Raw genomic sequence first — 12,700 nt, 5'->3', positions numbered from 1 at the left:
AGACCCGTCCCCCACCGGTACTGTACCCCAGTGTCATACAGGGACAGACCCGTCCCCCACCGGTACTGTACCCCAGTGTTATACAGGGACAGACCCGTCCCCCACCGGTACTGTACCCCAGTGTTACACAGGGACAGACCCGTCCCCCACCGGTACTGTACCCCAGTGATACACAGGGACAGACCGTCCCCCACCGGTACTGTACCCCAGTGATACACAGGGACAGACCCGTCCCCCACCGGTACTGTACCCCAGTGATACACAGGGACAGACCCGTCCCCCACCGGTACTGTACCCCAGTGTTATACAGGGACAGACCCGTCCCCCACCGGTACCGTACCCCAGTGTTACACAGGGACAGACCCGTCCCCCAACGGTACCGTACCCCAGTGTTACACAGGGACAGACCCGTCCCCCACCGGTACTGTACCCCAGTGTTATACAGGGACAGACCCGTCCCCCACCGGTACTGTACCCCAGTGTTATACAGGGACAGACCCGTCCCCCACCGGTACTGTACCCCAGTGTTACACAGGGACAGACCCGTCCCCCACCGGTACTGTACCCCAGTGTTATACAGGGACAGACTCGTCCCCCACCGGTACTGTACCCCAGTGTTACGCTGTGTTGTAATGGATGTCACTTTGAAGATCCCCCCCGTTATCAAGGAATGGTGCCACAATGAATAATTTCTTCCGCTCTGCATTGAAGGCAAAGAGCTGACTTTCGCTACTCTCCTCCTTTTGGTCCAATTCGCTCACCGACTTCGAGACCCTCCCCCTTTTGAACATAGAACATTACAGCACAGTACAGGCCCTCCGGCCCTCCATGTTGTGCTGACCTGTCATACCGATCTCAAGCCCATCTAACCTACACTGTTCCATGCACGTCCATATGCTTATCCAATGATAACTCAAATGTACTTAAAGTGGGCGAACCTACTACCGTTGCAGGCGAAGCGTTCCATTCCCTTCCTACTCTCTGAGTAAAGAAACTACCTCTGAGATCTGTCCTATATCTTTCACCCCTCAATTTAAAGCTATGCCCCCTCGTGCTCGCTGTCACCATCCTAGGAAAAAGGCTCTCCCTATCCACCCTATCTAACCCTCTGATTATTTTATATGTTTCAGTTAAGTCACCTCTCAACCTTCTTCTCTCTAATGAAAACAGTCTCAAGTCCCTCAGCCTTTGCTCGGAAGACCTTCCCTCCATACCAGGCAACATCCTAGTAAATCTCCTCTGCACCCTTTCCAAAGCTTCCACATCCTTCTTATAATGCGGTGACCAGAACTGTACACAATACTCCAAGTGCAGCCGCACCAGAGTTTTGTACAGCTTCACCATAACCTCTTGGTTCCGGAACTCGATCCCTCGATTAATAAAAGCTAAAACACTGTCTGCCTTCTTAACAGCCCTGTCAACCTGGGAGGCAACTTTCAAGGATAAAGGGTTTAACCGTGAAACCAACCCCCGCAACCTCCCCCCGCTCCCCAACCTCGCACGTGAGATGCGGGTGTCACCCTCACACCTCTCCCACGTCCCGTTGGGCGGGTGTCACCCCGAAGACATTCCTCTGACGCCAGTGAGCGGGTGCCCGTGTTCAAGACCCTCCCTCCCCGAGTGTGAGCGGGCGTCACGGTCGATTACCATCCCCTTTACACGTGAGTAGGTGCCGCCCTGAATAACTTCCCCCCTTCTCTCCGGCTCAGAGCGAAAAAGCTGGCTTTAGCTACTCTCCTCCTTTTATTCCTGGGTCCACGCCACCTTCAAAGCCTTCCCCCGTCCACGTCCTCAACGAGCAGGTGTCGCCCCCAAAGACCCTCCCCCGTCCTCAACGAGCGGGTGTCACCCCGATGACCCCCCCCGTCCTCAACGAGGTGTCGCCCCGAAGACCCTCCCCCGTCCTCATCGAGCGGGTGACACCCCGAAGACCGCCCCATCCTCAACGAGCGGGTGTCACCCCAAAGACACCCCACCCCGTCCTCAACGAGCGGGTGTCACCCCAAAGACACCCCCCCGTCCTCAACGAGCGGGTGTCACCCCAAAGACACCCCACCCCGTCCTCAACGAGCGGGTGTCACCCCAAAGACACCCCCCCCGTCCTCAACGAGCGGGTGTCACCCCAAAGACACCCCACCGTCCTCAATGAGCGGGTGTCACCCCAAAGACACCCCACCCCGTCCTCAACGAGCGGGTGTCACCCCAAAGACACCCCCCCCGTCCTCAACGAGCGGGTGTCACCCCAAAGACACCCCCCCCGTCCTCAATGAGCGGGTGTCACCCCAAAGACACCCCCCCGTCCTCAACGAGCGGGTGCCGCCCTGAAGACCCTCCCCCATTGTAAATGAAGGGGTGTCGCCCCGAAGACCCTCCCCCATTGTAAGTGAATGGGTGTCGCCCCGAAGACCCTCCCCCATTGTAAATGAAGGGGTGTCGCCCCGAAGACCCTCCCCCATTGTAAGTGAATGGGTGTCGCCCCGAAGACCCTCCCCATTGTAAATGAATGGGTGTCGCCCCGAAGACCCTCCCCCATTGTAAGTGAATGGGTGTCACCCCGAAGACCCTCCCCCATTGTAAATGAATGGGTGTCACCCTGAAGACCCTCCCCCATTGTAAGTGAATGGGTGTCGCCCCGAAGACCCTCCCCATTGTAAATGAATGGGTGTCACCCCGAAGACCCTCCCCCATTGTAAGTGAATGGGTGTCACCCCGAAGACCCTCCCCCATTGTAAGTGAAAGGGTGTCACCCCGAAGACCCTCCCCCATTGTAAGTCAATGGGTGTCACCTTCAAGACCCTCCCCCATTGAAAGTGACAGGGTGTCACCCCGAAGGCCCTCCCCCATTATGAGTGAACGGGTGTCACCTGCAAGGCCCTCCCCCATTGAGAGAGAACGGGTGCCACGCTCTGATACGTCCCCGCTGCGGCCGGTCACTATGGTTCCCGTTGCCGCACCGGGACTGAGAGCACAAAAAGACGGGCGCGGGCGTTCGGCCACTGCCGCTCGAAGACTCACTGGGGCCGCTGTCCTCCATGGTGTCCGCGTCCGTGTCTGCGTGAGGGAAAGAGAGAGCCCCGGCTCCCCCCTCCTTCTCTAACCGCCACCGCCGCCGCCGCTGTGGGAAACCGACAAAAAAGAGGAAACCGCCGCCGCCGCCAGCCGCCCACCGCCGTGAGCGAAGGGATGGAAAGGCGGGACGGCCGGATGAGTGACAACGCAGCCCCTCCAATCGCCGCCCACGGCGCCCTGACTGACGTGGGCCTGCACCAATAGGCGGCCGGATCCCGCCCACTAACAACGATGGACATACCGGACATCCAATCAGACCTGGGCACCCGTGAAGGACACCGCACCTCAACGCGCCCACCCATGTCCGCTCCCAGCCAATGGACACGGTGCCAGCCTGAATGATGGCGATCGGGGCCAATCGGAAATACGGGGAGTCAGTGATGAAGGGCAGGGCAGACCAATAGGTGACGGAGGTACGCCCACCACCCTTCCGTCATGATTGACATGGGCTAGGGCCAATCCGGTCGAGCGAGGCCGAAAGCTTTGTTCGATCTGGCCAATGGTGACGCGGGATGGCTTCATGGACTGAAGCCAGAGCCAATCGCAGCTGGGAAGTGGTTCCCGCCCTTCGGTCACAACCCGCCACAATTCGCGGTGACGGGGAGGTTGGATGGACCGCAGCGCCAACCAATCGACGTTCGTCACGTGTCCCCGCCCTTTTCGCGAGGGTACGGCCAATGGCGGTGCGATTAGCCGTCGATCGACGGCGAGCACGACCAATCGGGCAACCGGGGCCACCAGCTGGGCGGTGCCAGGGTCGGCAAGCAACGGGTTGGGCGAAGATCACGCCTTTGACAGTCTCCGCCAATCAACGGCCGGGCGGCGTTGATGGACGCGCGGGCTACCCAATGGTCGTCTCCCTGTTACAGACTCTCTCTGGGGGGGGTCCCATGCATTTTTCTGTGTGCACACTCAGCAAATTATAACATCTCCCTGTTACAGACTCTCTCTGGGGGGGTCCCATGCATTTTACTGTGTGCACACTCAGCAAATTATAACATCTCCCTGTTACAGACTCTCTCGGGGGGGTCCCATGCATTTTACTGTGTGCACACTCAGTAAATTATAACATCTCCCTGTTACAGACTCTCTCTGGGGGGGGTCCCATGCATTTTACTGTGTGCACACTCAGCAAATTATAACATCTCCCTGTTACAGACTCTCTCTGGGGGGGTCCCATGCATTTTACTGTGTGCACACTCAGTAAATTATAACATCTCCCAGTTACAGACTCACTCTGGGGGGTCCCATGCATTTTACTGTGTCCACACTCAGCAAATTATAACATCTCCCTGGTGCAGACTCTCTCTGGCGGGGTCCCATGCATTTTACTGTGTGCACACTCAGTAAATTATAACATCTCCCTGATACAGACTCTCTCTGGGGGGGTCCCATGCATTTTACTGTGTGCACACTCAGCAAATTATAACATCTCCCAGTTACAGACTCACTCAGGGGGGTCCCATGCATTTTACTGTGTCCACACTCAGCAAATTATAACATCTCCCTGTTACAGACTCTCTCTGGGGGGGTCCCATGCATTTTACTATGTGCACACTCAGCAAATTATAGCATCTCCCTGTTACAGACTATCTCTGGGGGGTCCCATGCATTTTACTGTGTCCACACTGAGCAAATTATAGCATTTCCCTGTTACAGACTCACTTTGTGGTGGGGGGGGGTCCCATGCATATTACTGTGTGCACACTCAGCAAATTATAGCATCTCCCTGTTACAGACTCTCTCTCGTGGGGTCCCATGCATTTTACTGTGTGCACACTCAGCAAATTATAGCATCTCCCTGTTACAGACTCTCTCTGGTGGGGTCCCATGCATTTCACTGTGTGCGCACTCAGCAAATTATAGCATCTCCCTGTTACAGACTCTCTCTGGGGGGGTCCCATGAATTTTACTGCATGCACACTCAGCAAATTATAACATCTCCCTGTTACAGACTCTCTCTGGGTGGGTCCCATGCATTTTATGGTGTGCACACTCAGCAAATTATAACATCTCCCTGTTACAGACTCTCTCTGGGGGGGCCCATGCATTTTACTGTGTGCACACTCAGCAAATTGTAACATTTCCCTGTTACAGACTCTCTCTGGGGGGGGCCCATGCATTTTACTGTCTGCACACTCAGCAAATTATAACATCTCCCTGTTACAGACTCTCTCTGGGGGGGGTCCCATGCATTTTACTGTGTGCACACTCAGCAAATTATAGCATCACCCTGTTACAGACTCTCTCTGGGGGGGGTCCCATGCATTTTACTGTGTGCACACTCAGCAAATTATAACATCTCCCTGTTACAGACTCTCTCTGGGGGGGTCCAATGCATTTTACTGTGTGCTCACTCAGCAAATTATAACATCTCCCTGTTACAGACTCTCTCTGGGGGGGTCCCATGCATTTTACTGTGTGCACACTCAGCAAATTATAACATCTCCCTGTTACAGACTCTCTCTGGGGGGGGCCCATGCATTTTTCTGTGTGCACACTCAGCAAATTATAGCATCTCCCTGTTACAGACTCTCTCTGGGGGGGTCCCATGCATTTTTCTGTGTGCACACTCAGTAAATTATAACATCTCCCTGTTACAGACTCTCTCTGGGGGGGGTCCCATGCATTTTACTGTGTGCACACTCAGCAAATTATAACATCTCCCTGTTACAGACTCTCTCTGGGGGGGTCCCATGCATTTTACTGTGTGCACACTCAGTAAATTATAACATCTCCCAGTTACAGACTCACTCTGGGGGGTCCCATGCATTTTACTGTGTCCACACTCAGCAAATTATAACATCTCCCTGGTGCAGACTCTCTCTGGCGGGGTCCCATGCATTTTACTGTGTGCACACTCAGTAAATTATAACATCTCCCTGATACAGACTCTCTCTGGGGGGGTCCCATGCATTTTACTGTGTGCACACTCAGCAAATTATAACATCTCCCAGTTACAGACTCACTCAGGGGGGTCCCATGCATTTTACTGTGTCCACACTCAGCAAATTATAACATCTCCCTGTTACAGACTCTCTCTGGGGGGGTCCCATGCATTTTACTGTGTGCACACTCAGCAAATTATAGCATCTCCCTGTTACAGACTATCTCTGGGGGGTCCCATGCATTTTACTGTGTCCACACTGAGCAAATTATAGCATTTCCCTGTTACAGACTCACTTTGTGGTGGGGGGGGGTCCCATGCATATTACTGTGTGCACACTCAGCAAATTATAGCATCTCCCTGTTACAGACTCTCTCTCGTGGGGTCCCATGCATTTTACTGTGTGCGCACTCAGCAAATTATAGCATCTCCCTGTTACAGACTCTCTCTGGGGGGGTCCCATGAATTTTACTGCATGCACACTCAGCAAATTATAACATCTCCCTGTTACAGACTCTCTCTGGGTGGGTCCCATGCATTTTATGGTGTGCACACTCAGCAAATTATAACATCTCCCTGTTACAGACTCTCTCTGGGGGGGGGGGTCCCATGCATTTTACTTTGTGCACACTCAACAATTTATAGCATCTCCCTGTTACAGACTCTCTTTTGGTGGGGGGGTCCCATGCATTTTACTGTGTGCACACTCAGCAAATTATAGCATCTCCCTGAACAGACTCTCTCTGGGGGGGGGTCCCATGCATTTTACTGTGTGCACACTCAGCAACTTATAGCATTTCCCTGTTACAGACTCTCTCTGCGGGGGGGTCCCATGCATTTTACTGTGTGCACACTCAGCAAATTATAGCATCTCCCTGAACAGACTCTCTCTGGTGGGGGGGTCCCATGCATTTTACTGTGTGCACACTCAGCAAATTATAGCATCTCCCTGTTACAGACTCTCTCTGGGGGGGTCCCATGCATTTTACTGTGTGCACACTCCGCAAATTATAACGTCTCCCTGTTACAGACTCTCTCTGGGGGGGGGTCCCATGCATTTTACTGTGTGCACGCTCAGCAAATTATAGCATCTCCCTGTTACAGACTCTCTCTGGGGGGGTCCCATGCATTTTACTGTGTGCACACTCAGCAAATTAAAGCATCTCCCTGTTACAGACTCTCTCTGCGGGGGGGTCCCATGCATTTTACTGTGTGCACACTCAGCAAATTATAGCATCTCCCTGAACAGACTCTCTATGGGGGGGGGTCCCATGCATTTTACTGTGTGCACACTCAGCAAATTATAACATCTCCCTGTTACAGACTCTCTCTGGGGGGGGTCCCATGCATTTTACTGTGTGCACACTCAGCAAATTATAGCATCTCCCTGAACAGACTCTCTCTGGGGGGGGGGGGTCCCATGCATTTTACTGTGTGCACACTCAGCAAATTATAACATCTCCCTGGTGCAGACTCTCTCTGGGGTGGGTCCCATGCATTTTACTGTGTGCACACTCAGCAAATTATAACATCTCCCTGGTGCAGACTCTCTCTGGCGGGGTCCCATGCATTTTACTGTGTCCACACTCAGCAAATTATAACATCTCCCTGTTACAAACTCTCTTTGTTGGGGAGGGCCCCATGCATTTTACTGTGTGCACACTCAACAAATTATAACATCTCACTGTTACAGACTCTCTCTGGGGGGGGTCCCATGCATTTTTCTGTGTGCACACTCAGCAAATTATAACATCTCCCTGTTACAGACTCTCTTTGGGGGGGGGCCCCATGCATTTTACTGTGTGCACACTCAGCAAATTATAGCATCTCCCTGTTACAGACTCTCTCTGGGGGGGTCCCATGCATTTTACTGTGTGCACACTCCGCAAATTATAACGTCTCCCTGTTACAGACTCTCTCTGGGGGGGGGTCCCATGCATTTTACTGTGTGCACGCTCAGCAAATTATAGCATCTCCCTGTTACAGACTCTCTCTGGGGGGGTCCCATGCATTTTACTGTGTGCACACTCAGCAAATTAAAGCATCTCCCTGTTACAGACTCTCTCTGCGGGGGGGTCCCATGCATTTTACTGTGTGCACACTCAGCAAATTATAGCATCTCCCTGAACAGACTCTCTATGGGGGGGGGTCCCATGCATTTTACTGTGTGCACACTCAGCAAATTATAACATCTCCCTGTTACAGACTCTCTCTGGGGGGGGTCCCATGCATTTTACTGTGTGCACACTCAGCAAATTATAGCATCTCCCTGAACAGACTCTCTCTGTGGGGGGGGGTCCCATGCATTTTACTGTGTGCACACTCAGCAAATTATAACATCTCCCTGGTGCAGACTCTCTCTGGCGGGGTCCCATGCATTTTACTGTGTCCACACTCAGCAAATTATAACATCTCCCTGTTACAAACTCTCTTTGTTGGGGAGGGCCCCATGCATTTTACTGTGTGCACACTCAACAAATTATAACATCTCACTGTTACAGACTCTCTCTGGGGGGGGTCCCATGCATTTTTCTGTGTGCACACTCAGCAAATTATAACATCTCCCTGTTACAGACTCTCTTTGGGGGGGGGCCCCATGCATTTTACTGTGTGCACACTCAGCAAATTATAGCATCTCCCTGTTACAGACTCTCTCTGGGGGTGTCCCAAGCATTTTACTGTGTGCACGCTCAGCAAATTATAACATCTCCCTGTCACAGACTCTCTCTGGGGGGGGGGGGGGGTCACATGCATTTTACTGTGTGCACACTCAGCAAATTATAGCATCTCCCGGTTGCAAACTCTCTCTGGGGGGGGGCCCATGCATTTTACTGTGTGCACACTCAGCAAATTATAACATCTCCCTGTTACAAACTCTCTTTGGGGCGGGGTCCCATGCATTTTACTGTGTGCTCACTCAGCAAATTATAACATCTCCCTGTTACAGACTCTCTCTGTTGGGGGGGGGGGTCCCATGCATTTTACTGTGTGCACACTCAGCAAATTATAACATCTCCCTGTTACAGACTCTCTCTCGGGGGATCCCATGCATTTTACTGTGTGCACACTCACCAAATTATAGCATCTCCCTGTTACAGACTCTCTCTGGGGGGGGTCCCATGCATTTTACTGTGTGCACACTCAGCAAATAATAACATCTCCCTGTTACAGACTCTCTCTGGGGGGGTCCCATGCATTTCACTGTGTGCACACTCAGCAAATTATAGCATCTCCCTGTTACAGACTCTCTCTGGGGGGGTCCCATGCATTTTACTGTGTGCACACTCAGCAAATTATAACATCTCCCTGTTACAGACTCTCTCTCGGGGGGGTCCCATGCATTTTACTGTGTGCACACTCACCAAATTATAACATCTCCCTTTTACAGACTCTCTCTGGAGGGGTCCCATGCATTTTACTGTGTGCACACTCAGCAAATTATAGCATCTCCCTTTTACAGACTCTCTTTGGGGGGGGTCCCATGCATTTTACTTTGTGCACACTCAGCAAATTATAGCATCTCCCGATTGCAGACTCTCTCTGGGGGGGGGCCCATGCATTTTACTGTGTGCACACTCACCAAATAATAGCATCTCCCTGTTACTGACTCTCTCTGGGGGGGGTCCCATGCATTTTACTGTGTGCACACTCAGCAAATTATAACATCTCCCTGTTACATACTCTCTCTGGCGGGGGGTGCCCCATGCATTTTACTGTGTGCACACTCAGCAAATTATAACATCTAACTGTTACAGACTCTCTTTGGTGGGGGGGGTCCCATGCATTTTACTGTGTGCACACTCAGCAAATAATAGCATCTCCCTGTTACAGACTCTCTCTGGGGGGGGGGTCCCATGCATTTTACTGTGTGCACACTCAGCAAATTATAACATCTCCCTGTTACAGACTCTCTTTGGGGGGGGCCCCATGCATTTTACTGTGTGCACACTCAGCAAATTATAGCATCTCCCTGTTACAGACTCTCTCTGGGGGTGTCCCAAGCATTTTACTGTGTGCACGCTCAGCAAATTATAACATCTCCCTGTCACAGACTCTCTCTGGGGGGGGGGGGGGGTCACATGCATTTTACTGTGTGCACACTCAGCAAATTATAGCATCTCCCTGTTACAGACCCTCTCTGGGGGGGGTCCCATGCATTTTACTGTGTGCACACTCAGGAAATTATAGCATCTCCCTGTTCCAGACTCTCTCTGGGGGGGGTCCCATGCATTTTACTGTGTGCGCACTCAGCAAATTATAACATCTCCCTGTTACAGACTCTCTCTGGGGGGGGGTCCCATGCATTTTACTGTGTGCACAGTCAGCAAATTATAACATCTCCCTGTTACAGACTCTCTCTGGGGGGGTCCCATGCATTTACTGTGTGCACACTCAGCAAATAATAGCATCTCCCTGTTACAGACTCTCTCTGGGTTTGTCCCATGCATTTTACTGTGTGCACACTCAGCAAATTATAACATCTCCCTGTTACAGACTCTCTCTGGGGGGGTCCCATGCATTTTACTGTGTGCACACTCAGCAAATTATAGCATCTCTCTGTTACAGACTCTCTTTGGGGGGGGGTGGTCCCATGCATTTTACTGTGTGCACACTCAGCAAATTATAACATCTCCCTGTTACAGACTCTCTTTGCGGCGGGTCCCATGCATTTTACTGTGTCCACACTCAGCAAATTATAGCATCTCCCTGTTACAGACTCTCTCTGTGGGGGGGGGGGGGGGGCATGCATTTTACTGCGTGCACACTCAGCAAATTATAACATCTCCCTGTTACAGACTCTCTCTGGGGGGGTCCCATGCATTTTACTGTGTGCACACTCAGCAAATTATAAGATTTCCCTGTTACAGACTCTCTCTGGGGGGGTCCCATGCATTTTACTGTGTGCACACTCAGCAAATTATAGCATCTCCCTGTTACAGACTCTCTCTGGGGGGGTCCCATGCATTTTACTGTGTGCACACTCAGCAAATTAAAACATCTCCCTGTTACATACTCTCTTTGGGGGGGGCCCATGAATTTTACTGTGTGCACACTCAGCAAATTATAACATCTCCCTGTTACAGACTCTCTCTGGGGGGGTCCCATGCATTTCACTGTGTGCACACTCAGCAAATTATAACATCTCCCTGTTACAGACTCTCTCTGGGGGGGTCCCATGCATTTTACTGTGTGCACACTCAGCAAATTATAACATCTCCCTGTTACAGACTCTCTCTGGGGGGGGGTCCCATGCATTTTACTGTGTGCACACTCAGCAAATTATAACATCTCCCTGTGACAGACTCTCTTTGGGGAGGGGGGTCCCATGCATTTTACTTTGTGCACACTCAACAATTTATAGCATCTCCCTGTTACAGACTCTCTCTGGGGGGGTCCCATGCATTTTGCTGTGTGCACACTCACCAAATTATAACATCTCCCTGTTACAGACTCTCTTTTGGTGGGGGGGTCCCATGCATTTTACTGTGTGCACACTCAGGAAATTATAACATCTCCCTGTCACAGACTCTCTCTGGGGGGGGGGGGGGTCACATGCATTTTACTGTGTGCACACTCAGCAAATTATAGCATCTCCCGGTTGCAAACTCTCTCTGGGGGGGGGCCCATGCATTTTACTGTGTGCACACTCAGCAAATTATAACATCTCCCTGTTACAAACTCTCTTTGGGGCGGGGTCCCATGCATTTTACTGTGTGCTCACTCAGCAAATTATAACATCTCCCTGTTACAGACTCTCTCTGTTGGGGGGGGGGGGTCCCATGCATTTTACTGTGTGCACACTCAGCAAATTATAACATCTCCCTGTTACAGACTCTCTCTCGGGGGATCCCATGCATTTTACTGTGTGCACACTCACCAAATTATAGCATCTCCCTGTTACAGACTCTCTCTGGGGGGGGGTCCCATGCATTTTACTGTGTGCACACTCAGCAAATAATAACATCTCCCTGTTACAGACTCTCTCTGGGGGGGTCCCATGCATTTCACTGTGTGCACACTCAGCAAATTATAGCATCTCCCTGTTACAGACTCTCTCTGGGGGGGTCCCATGCATTTTACTGTGTGCACACTCAGCAAATTATAACATCTCCCTGTTACAGACTCTCTCTCGGGGGGGTCCCATGCATTTTACTGTGTGCACACTCACCAAATTATAACATCTCCCTTTTACAGACTCTCTCTGGAGGGGTCCCATGCATTTTACTGTGTGCACACTCAGCAAATTATAACATCTCCCTGTTACAGACTCTCTCTCGGGGGGGTCCCATGCATTTTACTGTGTGCACACTCAGCAAATTATAGCATCTCCCTTTTACAGACTCTCTTTGGGGGGGGTCCCATGCATTTTACTTTGTGCACACTCAGCAAATTACAGCATCTCCCGATTGCAGACTCTCTCTGGGGGGGGGCCCATGCATTTTACTGTGTGCACACTCACCAAATAATAGCATCTCCCTGTTACTGACTCTCTCTGGGGGGGGTCCCATGCATTTTACTGTGTGCACACTCAGCAAATTATAACATCTCCCTGTTACATACTCTCTCTGGCGGGGGGTGCCCCATGCATTTTACTGTGTGCACACTCAGCAAATTATAACATCTAACTGTTACAGACTCTCTTTGGTGGGGGGGGTCCCATGCATTTTACTGTGTGCACACTCAGCAAATAATAGCATCTCCCTGTTACAGACTCTCTCTGGGGGGGGTCCCATGCATTTTAGT

The 12,700-nt window shown here is 51.7% G+C and overlaps 1 long non-coding RNA gene across 1 annotated transcript in view; it reads left to right on the top strand.

Moving 5' to 3' along the window:
- The first annotated feature begins 2,973 nt into the window (after nt 1–2,973).
- LOC132208584 (uncharacterized) overlaps nt 2,974–12,700 on the top strand; it is a 54,540-nt gene continuing 44,813 nt past the window's right edge. The window contains exon 1 of the long non-coding RNA XR_009444709.1: nt 2,974–3,482. This is a non-coding gene — a long non-coding RNA (uncharacterized LOC132208584). The remainder of the gene's footprint in view (nt 3,483–12,700) is intronic.

The sequence above is a fragment of the Stegostoma tigrinum genome, unplaced genomic scaffold (assembly GCF_030684315.1).
Source record: "Stegostoma tigrinum isolate sSteTig4 unplaced genomic scaffold, sSteTig4.hap1 scaffold_486, whole genome shotgun sequence".
NCBI classification, from domain to species: domain Eukaryota; kingdom Metazoa; phylum Chordata; class Chondrichthyes; order Orectolobiformes; family Stegostomatidae; genus Stegostoma; species Stegostoma tigrinum.
This window is presented reverse-complemented; position numbering and strand designations above follow the sequence as displayed.